Genomic DNA, 17,766 nt, shown 5'->3' with positions numbered 1-17,766 from the left:
ACATTGCAACCAAAAGCAGACAAAAGTCATTAAATATGTTAGTGATATCGGAAAGTTCGGAATGTTAATCAGTCAATGGATTCGGCAGTCTTTAGCTTTCTTGAAAATATTTTTTGTTAACACGAAATCTTAACATTTCGCTGTTGAAGGCGGGGAAATAAACAGTGAGGAACCGAAGGGATAGGGGAGTGGGTGAAAGTTGAAGAAAGCAACTAAATATGGGAGACTGGGGGGTGGGGGGGGGGGTGGAATACTGACCGAGGCTTCAAGTGAGAGAGAGTAAAACATAGAGAGAGAGAGAGAGAGAGAGAGAGAGAGAGATGGGGTGAAGGAAAGAGAGGGAGACGGGAAGCAGGGATGAAGAAAAGCAGAAAGTCAAGGGGAAATGAAGTATAAAATCTGGCTCACCTACAGAGGTACCTGAATACACCTGTTCTTAGATGAGATGGTAGACAGCAATGTTGAGTAAAGTGTGGACTCATTTTCATTTGAGAGGAAATTGCGCTGCAAAAAAAAAACGCCCTTTTATTAGAAGGGAACCGCATTCTGTTCAGAGGACGAAAGTCCTTAGCTTCTTACAACTATTTTAACCCATTTACTAGCTGGTTTTTCAGTCAGAAACCTTTTAATTTTTGTATTCCCAAGCGTTAATTATTGCCATTTATTGTGCCTTTTCATTTTGTATAGATGTGTCTTGCAACAATTTCAATGTGAGCTTTCTTCAGCTTGTTTTAACTCCCCTTCTCTCCTCCGCATCCTGCAAATAATTGCAGATAGTCATGAACGCCGAACGCTGATCTGTAAGCATCTGAACATAATTTGTTCAGACCAGACTACAGGTTCTGCGTTGGTAACTGGGTTAAGAGCTGATGCCCTGACAACTTGACATTGCAGTAGAAATAGTTCAAGACAGGTCTTCGAGCTAGAAACAGCAACACCTAAACTTTTCAATTATCTATCACTGAACGCCTTCAGTGAGAACATTAAAACTGAAGAATGTAAAGAACCATAGGATAATCTTCCCTATTAGAATATTCGAAAGTATTTTTTTAAAAAGTCAGTGTTTATTATACATTCCATGTCGGTAGAATTTGCCTCTGTAACTTTATGTGCAAGGCTGTCTCTATCCTCTCTTTATATTTATGGCGAGGGCTAAATTTTAAGGGTTTTTTTGTAACATAAGAAAAATGGTTGCAGTTTTTCATTTTTAATATTAAACAAAATTATAAAAGAAAAAACAAGGCGAATATTGCTCTTGAAATTGTAAAATAAATGAAGGTTGACATTGGACTTGATTAATCTTCTCATTTTATGTTTCTTTTCAATAATTTAAGTGATTGAATATATTAGATCAAAACTGGTCAAAATATATTGTCTTTTTTCCATCCTTATGTAACCACTGATGAAATAATTGAAAAATCAATTTGAAATCTCAGTGCTCATATCTTGCATAGTTAGGGACAGAGGAATTATTTGTACAACTATGAATTTTCAAGTCACACTGCCAGTTAATAATTTGAGACCGTATCTACTTGGGGGAAAGAGCTGGATAGCTATCAATAAAATAAGTATTGACAAATACAACCAAAATATGAAATTTTAACAAACAATAAGCACAAGCATTTAGTTGCTAATTATAAAATTTGCTCATAATGGTCATAGTGTCTAGAAGCCACTTGAGATGTGCTTTCCCAATTTCCCCAGGTCTTTCCTGCCTTTGGTTCTGTTTCCTCTCCTAAACCAAAATTGCCCCTGAGTTTCCTTTCATCCCACAACCTCCAGAATGTGGTTGTGTCTTTGGACGAGATACTTTCACAAAGAAAATAAAATAACATCACAAAATATTAGTGACACATCTTTGTTAGTTATTGTCTTAAGAAGTGAAATAATTTTTCTTTTTTTCCCATTATGTAACCTGATTCATAAAGTACCACAGAAGTGTTGTATTTTACAATCTTGCAGTTTAAAGGTCATCAAGGGGGAGTCAGAGATTCTAAGGGAACATGGGACTTCAGTATAAAGTTTGACTAGCCTCCTCCTAATGAACCATACTTCCCCTCCATGATCTGCTGCTTCCCCACCCCCACTCTACTTCCTCTCTTTAGCTGAAATCAAAAGGCTTTTTTTTGTTCGTCTTCACTTTATGGGAAATAATATGAAAGTAGATCACCTGCCTTTTAAACAAGCCACCTAATTTTCATCCCATTGGTACTGACAGGATGAAAATTAAGCAGCCTTTACAGTAGGTGCACGATTCATCAGATCAGTGCCTGAGCAGTGACGGTGACAATTTACTCATTGCATCCTGTTCATTCCAAAGTTGCTAGTTACTCATGTCCAAGTGGCAACTCTTCACTGTACATAGACAGTGAGAGCTGGCATGATATTAAACCATAGGGAGCAATAAAGCTGAGGTTAATCCTCTCTGTAGCCAATATCCACTAATTCTGATATTCTAGTTTATTGTGATTGAGCACCAAGAGTTCTGCTGGAATTTCTATCATCACTCCTGTTTACTGATGGTGCTGTGAGCCAGGATTTCTATGACGCATTCTACCTTCAGGTTAAAATATCCCCAAAATATTTCAGTTCTTTTCACAACTTCCAGGTCCTGACAGAAGTTCAGCTATAAAGAGTCTATGGGCAGATAGCCTTCCCGATGAGATCTGGGGTGTTGAGGGATTCACTGTGTTGTTTTATGATGGCAACACTGGCCAGGAATCAATAAACCTTATCCAAGGCCCTTCCTAGCTATCAGGAAGGGAGGGTGTAGTTGACAACATTGTTGCATAAACTGCTGTCCTCAACTGATCTAAAAATCCTGAAGGTCCACTTGGCAAGAGGGTGACTATCATCTTGGGGTGTCGATAATCAACTTGTCTGAGCAGCTATTCAACAGTATACAAGGAATGAGTCTCCTGGTTGCATTTTAATACTGTATAGGAGAGAATTGGAGTCAGTGAGAGAGAAAAATATATTGAGAAAGTGGAAGCAAACAAATAAAAATATTTGAGTTGGGTGGGCAAGATTTTAGCAAAATGTTTTTTCAGTGTCACAATTATATATACTAGGTAGCTAACCATTCTGTTGCAGACCAGAGTCTCTGGTCACTTTTAAAGAATATATAAGCAAACCAATTCTTAACCCTTTGAAGTCTATATAGATATTATTCACTGATAATCCTCAGCTACATGATTATTGGGTGAATGTGAATCATTTTTCAGTATGCATTAACATTTTGTTGGCTGGCATAAACAATACTCCTCAATCAGTTCCAGACAAGTTCCAGACAAACTCCAGACCCATGTGGTAGATCAGAGTTTATTTAATAAAAACAGAAATGATGCAATTGGACAATCATAGCAATGGAAGCCCTTGCCTTTCTCTCCACACGGAACCTTCTGGATTTTGCGTAATACACCCCATTCTACTACCCCCCTTCCCCGCAAGTGTTTTGAGCTGCAACCGCGCTTTCCAAAACCCAACCCTTCATAACTTTTACATGGAAGTTGAGATTTCATTATCTTGATTAGCCAAGTGCAACAAGAGCCCCGTGGTCACACTGGGTAAGAACTACGCAGACATTTCACAATTGTGTTTAAGTAACTTTAACGTCAGTTGGGGACGAGCGATGTATTTCAACTCCTTGAGAACGTGAACCAGAGAGTGAGCGGGCTACTACTTCTTGTGCTTCGCGCAAGCAGTGGTATAGCTCAGATCTATCCAATGTGCAGATCCCTCTACAACCTGGAACTCGGAGTCAGTTTCTCTCACATGACAGAAACAAGATAAGCCCCGGTGCCAGGAAGATGAATACAAGGCGTCTGATCTCAACTTAGGAAACGACACCGACTTCTTCATTACCCTGTTAGTTCTCTTTCGAACCGATGTGACGGAGTTCCACTACACACTGAACTCCTCCCGCTGATTTTGCCCCCCCCCCCCCCCAGTTTGGCTCCGAACTTCGCTTAAAGTCAATGAGCCTCGGGTCTACCGATCCACACAAACAGTGGGTTAACCCTCCGCTGGAGCTTTCTTCGCCGTTGTCAGTCAGAAAGAACTTCAGAGAAATAAAGTTGGAATCTTTGCCTGTGGGTTTCGTGGAAGGGAGTTTAGGTTGGGTGTGGGGGTTGAATGAGCCAGGGCGCCCTATTAATTCATGCTAAAATGTGCGAGGGCAGGTTTGGGATCGGAATGAGGAGCAGTTGAATGGCCTCAGCTGAAGGTTCAATGGCCAACCAACCCACCGTCTTGTGAATAAAAACAGAAAACGCTGGGGGGAGGGGGAATCAAAAGGTTCTGACGGCTTGAACATTTAATTCTTTTTCTATTTTCCACAGATACTGCCGGGGACTCGTGAAATGCTTCCAGCATGTTCTGTTTTTATTTCAGGTTTTCGGCATCTGCAGTTTTTCTTTTAGTTTTGGTTGCAGTGGCCATTTGGGGAGAGAGAGAGTGTGTAGAAGGTAGGCAGGGTTGATAGCTGCAGCTCCACTCAGGAGAGGAAAGGGGAAGCCGGCAGAACAAAACCGTTGACGAGGTTTGACAAATGAGATAGTGGAGATTCGAGGGTGGGGGTGGCCAGGATTTGGCTGCTTGACCGTTAAAGCAGGGCGAGTTCCTCCTGAGAACAGTGCTTTCAGCAGGAAAAAAAAGGGGAAACAGTCAAAATAAAACGACAAAGTTGAACAGCAACCGAATGCTTCAACGGGTTACCAGAGTGAGATCAAACAATATTCAGGGAACAATTCTGACAGACTCCCTCCCCAAAACCTTTTTTGTTTGAATTGCAATACTTGAAGGAAGGCGGAAAGTGCTGACATTTTAAAAATATGCACGTTAATTCGATTTTATAACAAGCAATCTGAAGGAATTGGAATCAGAATCTGTTGCAGTCGCAGTCCTGTCAGCTTCTGCAGGGGGTACTTAACCTGTCTGTTCTTCTCTGAGACACCGACCGACCTGCTCAGAGTTCCCCGGCACATTCACAGCTCCAGCCTTTTCGGAGTTTGGCCTTTCTGTGACTCTCTCTATTTGTCCCAGACACTCTCTCACTCTTCAAAACTCTTGCTAACGTGCCGTCTTGAATTATTGCTGGGGGAGGAAGAAAGGGGAGGGGTGAGTTGGATGGCGGGGGGATTTGTACGAATCGACTGTACAGTGTTGTAAAGTCGGGGGTTATTGGGATCTCCTTTATACTGATCGCCTGCACCGTTCTGAGCCTAATAAAACCTCAGCCTCTAAACTATCTATTGAAATCGGAGGTAATTTGCAGCCTTGCACTTGCAAGTAGTATACTAACACTGTAATTACTTGCTCAGAAACACGGGTTGTGTTTTTTTTAATTCCTTTATTGCTGGGCTGATACGGCTTGTTCTCATTTGGCATGTCTTTTGAATAGTTTTTTTATATAAAAAAAACGCTAATTGCATTCAGACGGAGCACGGCTCCCAGTCGAGGGCTGACAGGTCCTTTGAACAATGCTTGTATGCAATGCAAGAAACTCTTTATTGTGTTGATTTGACGAAGGGATTATAGTCCCCTGACATTATTAAAGGGAGGGGGACACGAAACACTGTAATTACATTTGCTTAAAGTATCACCATCCTAACTGGATATTTTATAAAGTGACTTAAGGAAAAATTAAACCGTTCAAATCACAGATTGTCAGGAAATGTTAGATCGCTTTCACCTTGCGTTTTATTTTCTCAGACTGCTTGCAAGATCAAATTAACAAGGGAAATTTTGACAAATAATATGTTTCATTCAAAAAAAATGTAACGACTTATTTTTGGTGTCATTTTATTTTAAAAGTTGCGTTTTGGTTGCATTCTATTACCGAATTTGCATCTTATTAATGAATTAACATCTTATTACCTTGTTACCCTGGCTTTCTGCTCTTCTGTCCCAAGGCCAGGGTTTGCGAAGAGCAGGAACCTGGGATGATTTGTATTTTATAAATGACGGGCTTGTGATTTGTCATTAGATGGATTTTTGACCCGACCCTTCACCCTATCCCCATCGCCATCTCGCCTCTTCTGTTCATCTGAAATCTTATTAACAACAACCATGGCATAGTGGCTTCAACATTGCAAAAAAAAATATTCCAAAGGCTTCACAAGATAATGGGGCAGATGGCTAAAAGTTTGGTCGGAGGTGAGTTTTAAAGGAGAAAAGACAGATAGAGAGGCAGAGTGGTTTAGAGAAGGAATTCTGAGGTTTGGGGCCTCGGCAGCTGAAGGCAATATTGCCAATGGTGGAGTGATTGAATTCAGAGATGCTCAAGAGGCCGGAACTGGTGGAGCGCAGATATCTTGGAGGATTATATGGCTGGAGGATATTGCAGAGATAGTGAGGGCTGAAACTATGAAGGGATTTGGGAATAAGGAATGATAATTTTAAAATCCAGGCATTGCTTAATTGGGAGCTGGTGCAGAACAGCAGGCGCAGGGGTGAGCTGTACTTTGTTGTGGTTGGCGCATGGGGTTAATGAATAGAGCACTGTGGTAAAAAGGTCTGTGCTGAATCTGTGATTGGGACGCAAGAGCAATGCTAACTCTTCGGGTTAGCTTTAGCCTAGTGGTTAGCATCCCACAAACCTTCAAGTCAGAAACTACTCTGAGACTTGACCGCAAAATTGACACAGTGCAGTGCTATGGGAGTGTGGCATTGTCGGAAGTGTCATCTGAGATATGAAACTAAGGCTACTTTGTTCTTTCAAATGAATGTAAAATATCTTGAGGCAATGTTAAAAGAAAACGCAGAGCACATGGATCTATCCTTGGTGACTTAACCAGTGTACATCAATAAACATCACACAGATGATCTGCTCGTTTCTTGATTCATGTTTGTGTGGCCTTGCTGTGTACTTACTGCCTGCTTCCTGCATTATGAGAGTGACTTCATTTCAGAAATAACTGGCTGGGTAGAATGCCCTGAGGTAGTGAAGGGTGCCACGTAAATGTAAAAATGTTTCTTTTTAAGCAACCACGGAAGGTGTTGAGGGGAGGAAAATACATCTGGTGTGCCAGCTAATGCCCTGCATTCCCGGGTCTGCTCAAGGCAGGATTGGACCCAATGTAAAGTTTGTCTTGGGAGATTTACTGATTATAGGGTCCCACGTGAAGAATGGCAACAGTAGAAGAGCCACGGTGAATGGCAAAGCATGCGTTGGAGAGGGCTGCTCTAAGTGGTGGGAGGAAGGATGGGCAGGAAGGAGTGGTGATTGAAAAGCCTTTTGTTTCTGAGATTTTTAGATGGTGATGATTGGGAACAGTAATTTATTATGTCTGAAATGTTTATACTTTATTTTGTCACTATTGCGTCATCACACACCAGGCCAGGAGTTTGAAATCAACATTTATTGGCTAGCAGATCAAACATCTATACAAGCATACAGCACAAAAAAGTAGATTTGGATCATCAGGTCTGCATTGTCTCTTTGCTGAAGCAATCTAACGCTAATCCCACTGGCCTGATCCTTCACTGAAGTCTAATATTCATTTACTTTTCCTTAAAATGTACAATGGATTCTCTGTCTCAATACTCTCGGGATCAAAGCATTCCATGCTCCAATAACACTCTGCATAACAATTATCTCTAAACCTCTCTGCCCACTGTCTTACTGACCATGTTAAATTGATGACCCTTGTAACTGAGTAACCAAAGGCAGAATTACCTTTTGGACTATTTATTCTTTAACTAATTTTAAGACCTCTACTAAATCTCCTCTCATCTGAATTCCCTCCAATGGGAATTTTTCCCATCTCTACTCATATGTTTCTTTTCCAGTCTTTATCATCATGCTGGTGAATCTGCTTGGTACCTTCTCCTTCTTACAATTAAGGGGAAGCAAATGAAGGAGTAAGGATATGATTAATAGGATTTGATCAAAATGGCTGTGAGGAGGTTTGCAGGTGCATAAATACTGGCATAGATGACCTGGGCTGAATGGCCTGTGTTCATGCTGTACACTTCATGTAACTTGATGTAAAACCACAGTATCTCACCAAGGCATCCAGATTTATTATTTGCCAATTTTAATTGTCATTTATGATATGATTATCAACTTTTCTCTTGTGTCTGTTACAACCAAGTCCCAATCACTTTGGAGCAGAAGAACTATCATTGTCCTAACCTTCTGTTATCCATATTGGTGAGATGTGAGAGAAAATTACAAACTTTTATTAGTTAGGGAGCAAGCTGAAGAATAGACCTTATTTTCTAAACAAAAATATAAATTCTGATTTATAATGGGAGGGACGTTTTAGACAGTACAAGAAAACATTCCTTTGACACTAATGATTTGTTTGGTTCATACTGCTCTCCCAGCAAAAATTATGAAGATGTGATTATCTGGTCAATTACTATGCTGTTTGCGGAATCTTTCTTTGATCAAATTGGCCACTACATTTCTTAAATTACAGCATGAATACACATCAGAAATATTTTACTGAGCTTGAAGAACATTGCAACATTCTGAAAGGCACCATTAAAATGCAAGTATTTCTTTTATTGTTTTGCAGCCACACTTTTGCCAACTGTGGCTCAGTGGGTAGCACTCTTGTCTCTGAATCAAATGTTTGTGGGCTCAATTCTCTCTCTCAAAGCTTGACCACAAAAACATTGGCTTCTCCTTCACTGCAGCGCTGAAGGAGTGCTGCACAGTTTTAAACCTTGTCTTTCAGGTGAGACTTTTAACTGAAGCCCTATCTGCTCTCTAAATATCATGAAATGGCCCTTGATATTCTGAAGAAGAGGGGAGTTGTCCTGATATGTTGGTCAATATTTATCTCCCACCCAGTATTATTGGCAGGCACTGTAGTGTAGCGGTTAGCATAATGCTTTACAGCACCAAAGACCCGGGTTCAATTCCGGCCACTGTCTGTAAGGAGTTTGTATGTTCTTCCCGTGTCTGTGTGGGTTTCCTCCAGGTGCTCTGGTTTCCTCCCACATTCCAAAGACGTATGGGTTAGGAAGTTGTGGGCATGCTATGTTGGCGTCAGAAGCATGGCGACACTTGCGGACTGCCCCCAGAGCACTCTACGCAAAAAGATGTATTTCACTGTGTTTCAATGTACATGTGACTAATAAAGATCTTATCTATATTTTAAAGTTTACCTAGTTGTTATCTGTGGGAGCCAGCTGTGTTCAAATTGGCTGCAGGTTTTCCACATTATAACAGAGACTGCACCTCAGAAGTATCTAATTATCTGTAAAACACTTTGGGATGTCCTGAAAGTGACATGAAAGGTGTTATATCAATGCAAGTTTTGTTTCATTTCACAAATCATTTATATTGTGCTTCTCATGGCCTCGGGATGTCCCTGAGCACTTTATAACCATTGAAGTGAAGTCACTGTTATAATGCAGGAAACACAGCAGCTAATTAGCACAGGGTGAACAGCAATGTGATAATGACTAAATCGATGCTTTTAGTGGTGTTGGCTGATGGAAAAGCAATGGCCAGCAATCCAAGAGAAACGTCCCTGCTCTTAGAATCATAGGATCATTACAGCACAGAGGCAGGCCATTCAGCCCATCAAGTCTGTGTCTGCTCTTTGTTGAGAAACCTGATCACTATCCCGCTCCAAGGTCAACATTTTCATTGAGGCCCTAATTACACTCAGATGGATCTGTTGGGCAGGCTATATCATTCAAATGCCTGACACCAGACTCCCAAAACAAGCACTCTCTTCTGAGTACTGGAAGAGATTACTAAGCAGATAGAGGAAAGGATTCAAGGATGGTCTGTAGCCTCCATGGAAAAGTGCAACATCCCGACTGACTCTTGGGAATCCCTGACCCATGACTGCTCAAAATGAAGAAGGAGCATTGGAAAAGGTATTAAGGACCTGGAGGCTGCGCCTCAGGAGCACACAAAGCATAACTAGCAGAAGGAGCAGTCCACCTCACAAACTATCCACTCACCCGCCTCACCAGCCACTTCCTACCCCACACTGGCCTCATCAATTGCCTCAAAACCCACAAAACTGGAGTTAAAAGTAATTTATCCTCAATCCAGAGGGACTGACAAAGAAGGAGAATAACCCAATCAGCACCATTTCCCCATTGTTCACTCTCATACAGTTACTCAACTCTGCCTTGAAAGCACAATTGCATCCATATGCATAATACTAGAGATGGCGTATTCCAGATCACATTCATGACTACTGTACTTGGTCCATGGAAAAAAAATCCCTCACCTCACCCCTGGATTTGCTAGTCTGGATTCCCTTTAGCTAAAGAGAGGCTGCCGGGGATGTTTACTGGATATTGCCAAGACTGAAAAGTTTAACTATGAGAAAAGATTGGATAGACTGCGGGGAGGAGCATTATTTGGGAACAATGAAGTCGGAGAGGAGATTTAATTGAGGTGTATAAAGTCATGCAGAGTAAATAGGAAAGTACTATTTTCCCCAAACCCAAAACCTGGAGGTGGGCAGATTGGGTGTGTGCTGGAGATGGGCATGGAGATTTAGTGTAATTGTTAAAAGGATTAAAGAGGGGATGAGGGACCTTTTGTTAACCAAGCGTTGTAGGGCAATTGAACTCACTGCCTAATGGGAGGTGTAGGCAGAAACCCACCCTGTGAGCTGTGACCTACAGGGTTTTGTACGAGGTGCCGGAAAGTGAGGTTAGCTTTTGAACAGCACAGACAAGATGGTTTGAAGGGGCTCATTCTGTGACTCCGTGACTTTAATTGGAATAGTTTCTCTTTATTTACCTGATCTAAACCTGTCATTATTTTGTACTCTTTTATCAAATCTCCTCTCATTTTTCTCTGCTCTAAGGATAACGTCCCTAGATCCTCCAGCTTATCCTTGTTGCAACCCCTCATCCCTGAAATTCTTTGAAAAAGTGCCATGGAATTGTTCACCGAGAAAACAGACCTCATTCACTTGAACATCTCCCAAAGAAGGCAGCTCAGACAGTGAAACTTCCCATCAATTTGGGTTATCAACTTAGACTTTATGCTTAAGTTTCTGCTTTGGAAATTGAACCCACAATGTTTCAGATTTGGCGAATGCTACCCATTGAGCCACAGTACTTATGGGCAGTAATGGCCAGCGGTGTTTAACAGACAGCAAACTTGGAGTTTAGGGTCTTTAGATTACAGAGGAAGCAGAGAGTGGGAGAGGATCTTTCAGTTTCTAAGTGAAGATGCAGGAAGGAAATTAGGATTTGGAGCATAAATAAGTAAAAAGAACAACATATGGTATCAGATAATGAATGGAATGGTTCTGAATGACGTTAAAACATTGTGAATTGATAGTTTAATATCTCTAAAAAGCGAAGTCAGGTTTTTGTTTCAGCTACATACTGATCCATTCTTTGGCACTGAGTTTGAAAATTTGATTAAATTCTCTGAATAATACTCTTGTTGATTTTCTTTTTAGATGATTGGCTTATAATCATGTGTTCTGTTATTTTGCCAGCAAGGTTTTCAACCTGGTTGTGATGCCTGTACAATGTTTTTGAAATGAGCTCCAGATTCAATTCAGTTTTCTGTCCTGGCTGAGTTGAGATGAGAAAACAAATAGCATTTTTAGGGAAGATATTGGCCAATGATCATCAAGATAATTGTAGGTCTGTAAACATTGATACAATTCCACTGGGACAAACACAGTCTTGGATGTGAGAGTCCCATAGATGAGGGGTGTTCTGACACCCACTTATTATAGCACAGAACCATATCATTCAGCCCAATGAGTTCATAACAACTCCATTCACCCTACTTATTTCTTCACAGTTCTGCAACTTATTCTCTCTTTCATGCTCATCAATTCCCCTTTGGACAAATTGCCAATGAATGGTGACACAAGAGATTCTACAGATGCTGGAAATCTGGAGCAACACAAAATGCTGGAGGAACTCAGCAGGTCAGGCAGCATCTATGGAGGGAATTGGACAGTTGACGTTTCAGGCCAACACCCTTCATCTGGATTGGATGGGCAGGTCGTGGAGAGTGAAGCCTGGAGCTGTGGAAGAGACAGAGAAGGGACCAGCAGGTATCAGTTCAGTCCTGACAAAGGGTCTCGGGCCGAAATGTTGACTGTTCATTTCCTGCCTGACCTGCTGAGTTCCTCCAGCATTTTGTGTGTGTTGACAATGAATGGTTAACAGAATTGTATCCACCAAACCAGCAGCTTCAGGACAAGGGGAGCTTTTTTATGTAAACAATAACTTTCTGTCTACATGTTCATTGTCCTTGCTCTGGTACTTTGCATACTATGTGCCTGTCCATGCAGTAAATGTAGAAATGACATCTTGCGTTTGGGTATTGTCCTCTCAGGTCCCAGTGTTTCACAATAGAGACAGTCATTTATGCTGAGACTAAGTTGGGGATCTCACCCAAGGAGGGGAGACCGCTGTGGAAATTAGACAAGCCACATGGTGCAGTACTGGAAATAGCTAGCTCTACAACATATCATTGGGAGGGTGTAGAGGGAGCTTTATATTGCTTCTAAACTCGGCTGATCTTGGCCTAAAAGTGTTTGATGTGATCATGCAGAGGAAGCTTTGATCCACATCCCGACTTTTACTTTACCTCCCCACTTTTACTTTACCTCCCCTGGAACCATGTAATCGGATAGTGCAGAAGGAGGCTTTTTTTTACCTAAACCATGCTGTAACTGCATTGGGAGTGTGTGATGCTGCAAGAGTGGAAATTGTGATGATCCCAAGCACTAATACCCTTGAGCTTCATTTATCATAAAATAATGAGATCGGGGTAGAAATTGTTGACTTTGAGATGCCTGCCTGGACACAGTAAAGAGCACCTGAAGGCCTGGTATTTTCACCTGCACATGGGACCACTAGATGCTTATAGTAAATAACTGAGGTGAGAAGTTTGTTTTCTAGTATTGAGCTGACCAACAGGAACTCCCAGACAAAAACAAGTCTGCCTGGTGCTTAAGCATTTGATTCCTTCAGAATAACCCTGCACCAACAGAGGTAACTAGTCCCCTTACGGCTCTCTGTTTCTGGACTGGCCACTTTAAATCATTATTGTATGCTGGTTATCTCGCATGAAAAATGTGGTCCAAGGTCCTATATGGAAAGTAGCTCTGGAAAATGGAAAGAAGCTCAGGAGTTAGTTAACCTTTGGAATTCTGCTGTATAGAGAAGTGAACCTTGAGTTGTTCTCCATTCAACAAAATCTACAAAGTAGATTGTTGGAATAACAATTTTTTTATCTTGAAGCAGTATCTGATGATGCAATGATCTGTATCTGATGATGATCCGATGATGTGAGATAATGGAAGTTGCCTCTAGTTGCTCAACTTTAGGTCCAGTCTTGTTCAACAATATGTTATTGCTTATTTTTGTTGTCAATAGAGGTGTGGAAGCAAATTAAGCCTCCTGACAAAGGAAACATTGGGTGTCAAGGGAGAGGACATAACACATTATTGAATAAACCACCCAAATCGATCAATTAGAACCCAAATATCTACTTATCTGTGTGTAAACCACCCAAACTTTCTGATTAGATCCAATCGTGTAACACACTCATTGGTATGTTTTCATATGTATAAAACACCTGACTATCTGATTAAATTCCATGTATCTGAGCTCCCCTTAAACCTCAGTGAGATTCCATCTTGTAAGTCACTCCCAGAGAGAGTAATTTTCTGTCAATGGGTACAGCTCATCTGGTTTTGAAACTGCCAGTCTGTATTGAGGGTGTTCTGCCAATAATTTTTTATAGTTGAATACCAGGAAGTTAAAATCATATGATGGAGCAAAACTACACTGGGTGGATTTGTGATTGGTTATATATTTCATCTTTATTTAATGTAATCCTGTGCTATACAATTCTAATCTGAACTTGAAACTGTCTCCCAAAGGGAATCAACACTTTACCTCTCACACAATTTAAATAAAAACATATAACTCTGGACCAACATCTGAACTTGTTGACTCCTGACAGAAAATAGTTCAGTGAAAGTAGTTCATGTTGCACTGGGCTCCAGAGTCTTGCTCTGACATCGGCAATCTTTGGATGGTCAGTGAAGAGATTACAGGGTAAAAGACAGCAATGGGTGGTGCGAGGTTCCTCTCAACAAGGATGATGATTTTTGACCAGGCTGGGCTGCAATGAGTGGATTATGGGAGAGATTTGACAGGTACCTGGGTATCTTTAACCCTGGATGATGCAAGTTAAGAGGCATATTACGTGAAGCAGGAGGGGAAAAGCAGTTAGGGTTGAAAATCATGGAAAGAAAATCCCTGATAATACATACTTTCCATTTTCTGGTTGATCAATTCTTTTTCATGTGGTTATAAATATCATTTGATTCATTATTCAGTGGCTCTTCTATGCCAATATACTATATGAACGGAAATAGCATATGCTACCATGCACAATCTATTAATGATGCAACTGCAGGTAACTTGTCCAACTGCTATTGTTTGAGATGATGTTGTCTACATGGATGTTGTCTATATGGACTTTGGTGAAGCATTCGACAAGGTCACCCATGGTAGGCTGGTCTAGAAGATTAAGTCACAATGGATCCATGATGAGTTGGTGAGTTGGATACAAGATTGGCTTGGTTGTAGAAGGCAGAGGCCAGTGGTGGAGGGGTGTTTCTCTGACTGGAGGTCTGTGACCAGTGGTGTTCCCCTAGAAACGGTGTTGGGACCTCTGTTGTTCGTGAGGTATATATAAATGATCTGGATGAAAATGTAGGTGATCTGATTAGTAAGTTTGAAGCTGACATGAAAATTGGTGGAGTTGTGAATAATGAGGAAGATTGTCAAACGTACAGCAGGATATAGATCAGATGGAAATTTAGGCAGAGAAATGGCAGATGGAGTTTAATTCAGACAAGTGTGAGGTACAGCATACTTGCATTCATTGTAATTGGGCCACATTTGAAGTATTGTGTGCAGGTCTGGTCACCACATTATAGGAAAGATATGGAAACTTTGGAGAGGTTGCAGAAGAGGTTCATAGGATGTTGCCCGGATTGGAGTGTATTAGCTATAAGGAAAGACCGGACAAACTTGGATTGTTTTCTCTGGAGCATCTGAAGCTGAGGGGTGACCTATTAGATATAAATTAATGAGAGGCATAGATAGGTTTGATAGAGTCTTTTTCTCAGGGCTTAAAGTGAGAGAGGGAATGTTTAAAGGACATGTGAGAGGCAAATTTCACACAGAGAGTGGTAGGTGCCTGGAACACATTGCCAGTGGAGATGGTAGAAGCAGATACAGTTGCGACATTTAAGAGGCATTTAGATAGGCACATAAACAGGCAGGGAATAGAGGGGTACAGACCATGTACAGGAAGATGGAATTAGTTGAGATTGGCATCATGGGTCAAAATCTCTAGCTAAGAGCATTAATTGGAATACATTTAACACAAGGGCGACGGTGGTTCATGAAAATGGCTACCCAACCCCTTCCCAAGAAGAGTAGGGATGGGGAATAAGTGTTCCCCAATGATTCTGGATGAATTAAAACAAAACTTGGACCTGCTAACACTAGGAGGGAAAATGAGATCTCCAAATCCAATAACTATCTTGGACAGAATCTTGGGAATTGGTTTAATGGTGCAGCCACATCACTAAATCTTCATAATAACGTATACAAGAAATGTTTTGGGTTTGGAATTCCAAGTATAAACAAGGGAACATGGGTACATTAAATCATATTGCTGACTATATAAGTTAAACTTTCTGATTCTTAAACATAAGCTACAATTGTGAAATGAAAAATTGCTTTCAAATGGTTTTGAAATAATTTGGAAATGGCAAAATCAGATAAAATTGTGTTACAAAGTATTTCCATTCAGCCCATATGATTCTCCTCCCACCTCCTATTTAACACCATCAACATATCATTCTGTTTCTTTCACCCTGCAGTTTATCTTGCTTCCTCTTAAATCTGCCTAGGATATTCACTTCAATGACTTCTTGTAGGGGCAAGTTCCACATTCAAATTGTTATCTGAGTAAAGAATTTTCTTTTGAATTGCTTGTGGAATTTATTAGTGATCATTGTGGAAATATTGTCCCTAGTCCTTGCCTGGAAGTGGAACCATATTCTCTGTGTTTACCATATTAAATCTTCTCACATTCTTAAAGAAGTCCATCAAGTCACACTGCAGTTCTGCCTAGAGAAAAGCGCCCTGGCTTTTTCAACATTTACGAGTATGTATAGCCTCTCAGTTCTGAAAAAATTCTAGTAAGTCTGTTTTGTATCTTTTCCAGGGTCCTTACGCCTTATTTGTTTGTAAAATGGAAAATATTTTTCACAGAAAGTGTGGTCCAACCAAAATTCTAAACAAGTTCATCTAATCTTTCTACCTTTTCAATCTTATCCCATTTGAATGTAACCTCTCTGCTTTTTGTTTTGCCTTACTAATTGACATCACTGCTTGTAATGAATTGTAATTGTGTGCTCCCAGATCCCTTTCCCTTCTAGGCCATTCAGACACATATTCCAAGGAACTGTGGCCCCTTCACATAACACAGCAGAATGTAACCTCTGTCTACATTGAAGTTTATTTGCCAATTGCATACCCATTCTGCAACATTATAAACATTCTCCTGTATCACAAGCCTCCTCTATTTTAACTTCATCCTCCAAATGATGCCATCTGCTGTGGTCTGGGGAAAAAAGCCACAATTTTGGTGTATGCACCAGGTAAAAGATAAATTGTTTTATGATTTAACTTTTTCCTTTATCTTTCTCAGTTGGCATCATCCCTGAAGTTAAAAGTAGCCATTAAATATGATAATTCTAATATGAAACCTGAAAAGATAATTTTAAATTTAATTTTTAACTGCGCTTTCAAAACATTTAGGAAACAAAATCAGAATCTTGTTTAACAGTTTAAAAGTTACTGCTTGCACAAGGATATAATACACAACATACTCCCTCAAAGTTAAGTGTCCTGGGATTTGCAGGCACATGTTTATTTAGCAACTCCTTTGAATGATCTGCCTCCTCTTTCTCAGGGTAACCAGGGATGGAGCAAAAAATGCTGTCCTTGTTAGCAAAGGCAAAAAACTAAGTTGGCTAACAGGATGATAAATCTGTAGCAGGGAAGTTTCAAGGGAGTCTGACATTTCCCAAGTAAAGTTATAAATGCAGATATTAAACGACACAGGACAGAACTTCACAGCTAAATGTGATTATGCTGCTATGAAATATGTAATTTTTTCTGCTTATTTTCTAGCTTGGCATATTTGAATTAATGGGAAAAGATAAATGGCAAATGGAAAGTTTTAGATTGTGATTGTTTTAATGGATTGAGTTTCTGTTTCTCTGGGTTGGTTGATTTTCATCACTTATGAGGGAGAATTCATCATTTCTTCATCCTCAGTGAGGGAGTTATTTCTGTAGCAAGAACAACTCTGCTATTGGTTGCACTGCCATGCACCCGTGTTTGCTTTCAGTGAACCTATCGTGGAGCTGAACCTGCGCTGTTGTCTCTAAGTTTCTAGTGGAATGTGAAAAATGAAGAAATCAAGGATATTGGGGTCAAAGATACAAGCTGAACCTTTATTTTGTAATTTTATTGTAAAAATTATTGGATCATGTATTGTTTATTTTGTTCTTAAGTAGTTTTTGAGCATTGTGAATGTTGTTTAATTCATACCCTGGATGGTTGGGTTGCTTAATACAGTGGATGAATTTGAAACTTGTTACAACAGATTAGTAAGGTTGGAAGGACTGTGGATACGTGTTGAAGTAGTTCTTCTTAGTGGGAGACACAGTGGTTCCTAAGGCTGGGTTGTGCTTTAGGCAAAGA

The 17,766-nt window shown here is 40.4% G+C and overlaps 1 protein-coding gene and 1 long non-coding RNA gene across 2 annotated transcripts in view; one reads left to right on the top strand and one right to left on the bottom strand.

Moving 5' to 3' along the window:
- The window catches only part of LOC127580677 (uncharacterized), a 97,011-nt gene extending 95,866 nt beyond the window's left edge, over nucleotides 1–1,145 (bottom strand). Inside the window, exon 1 of the long non-coding RNA XR_007957858.1 lies at nucleotides 409–1,145. This is a non-coding gene — a long non-coding RNA (uncharacterized LOC127580677). The remainder of the gene's footprint in view (nucleotides 1–408) is intronic.
- foxp4 (forkhead box P4) overlaps nucleotides 1–17,766 on the top strand; it is a 310,618-nt gene that overhangs the window by 4,251 nt on the left and 288,601 nt on the right. The gene's annotated exons all lie outside the window — the stretch shown is intronic.

This window comes from Pristis pectinata, chromosome 20 (assembly GCF_009764475.1).
Source record: "Pristis pectinata isolate sPriPec2 chromosome 20, sPriPec2.1.pri, whole genome shotgun sequence".
Lineage (NCBI taxonomy): Eukaryota > Metazoa > Chordata > Chondrichthyes > Rhinopristiformes > Pristidae > Pristis > Pristis pectinata.
The sequence above is the reverse complement of the archived record's forward strand: the minus strand, read 5'-3'. Positions and strand labels throughout refer to the sequence as shown.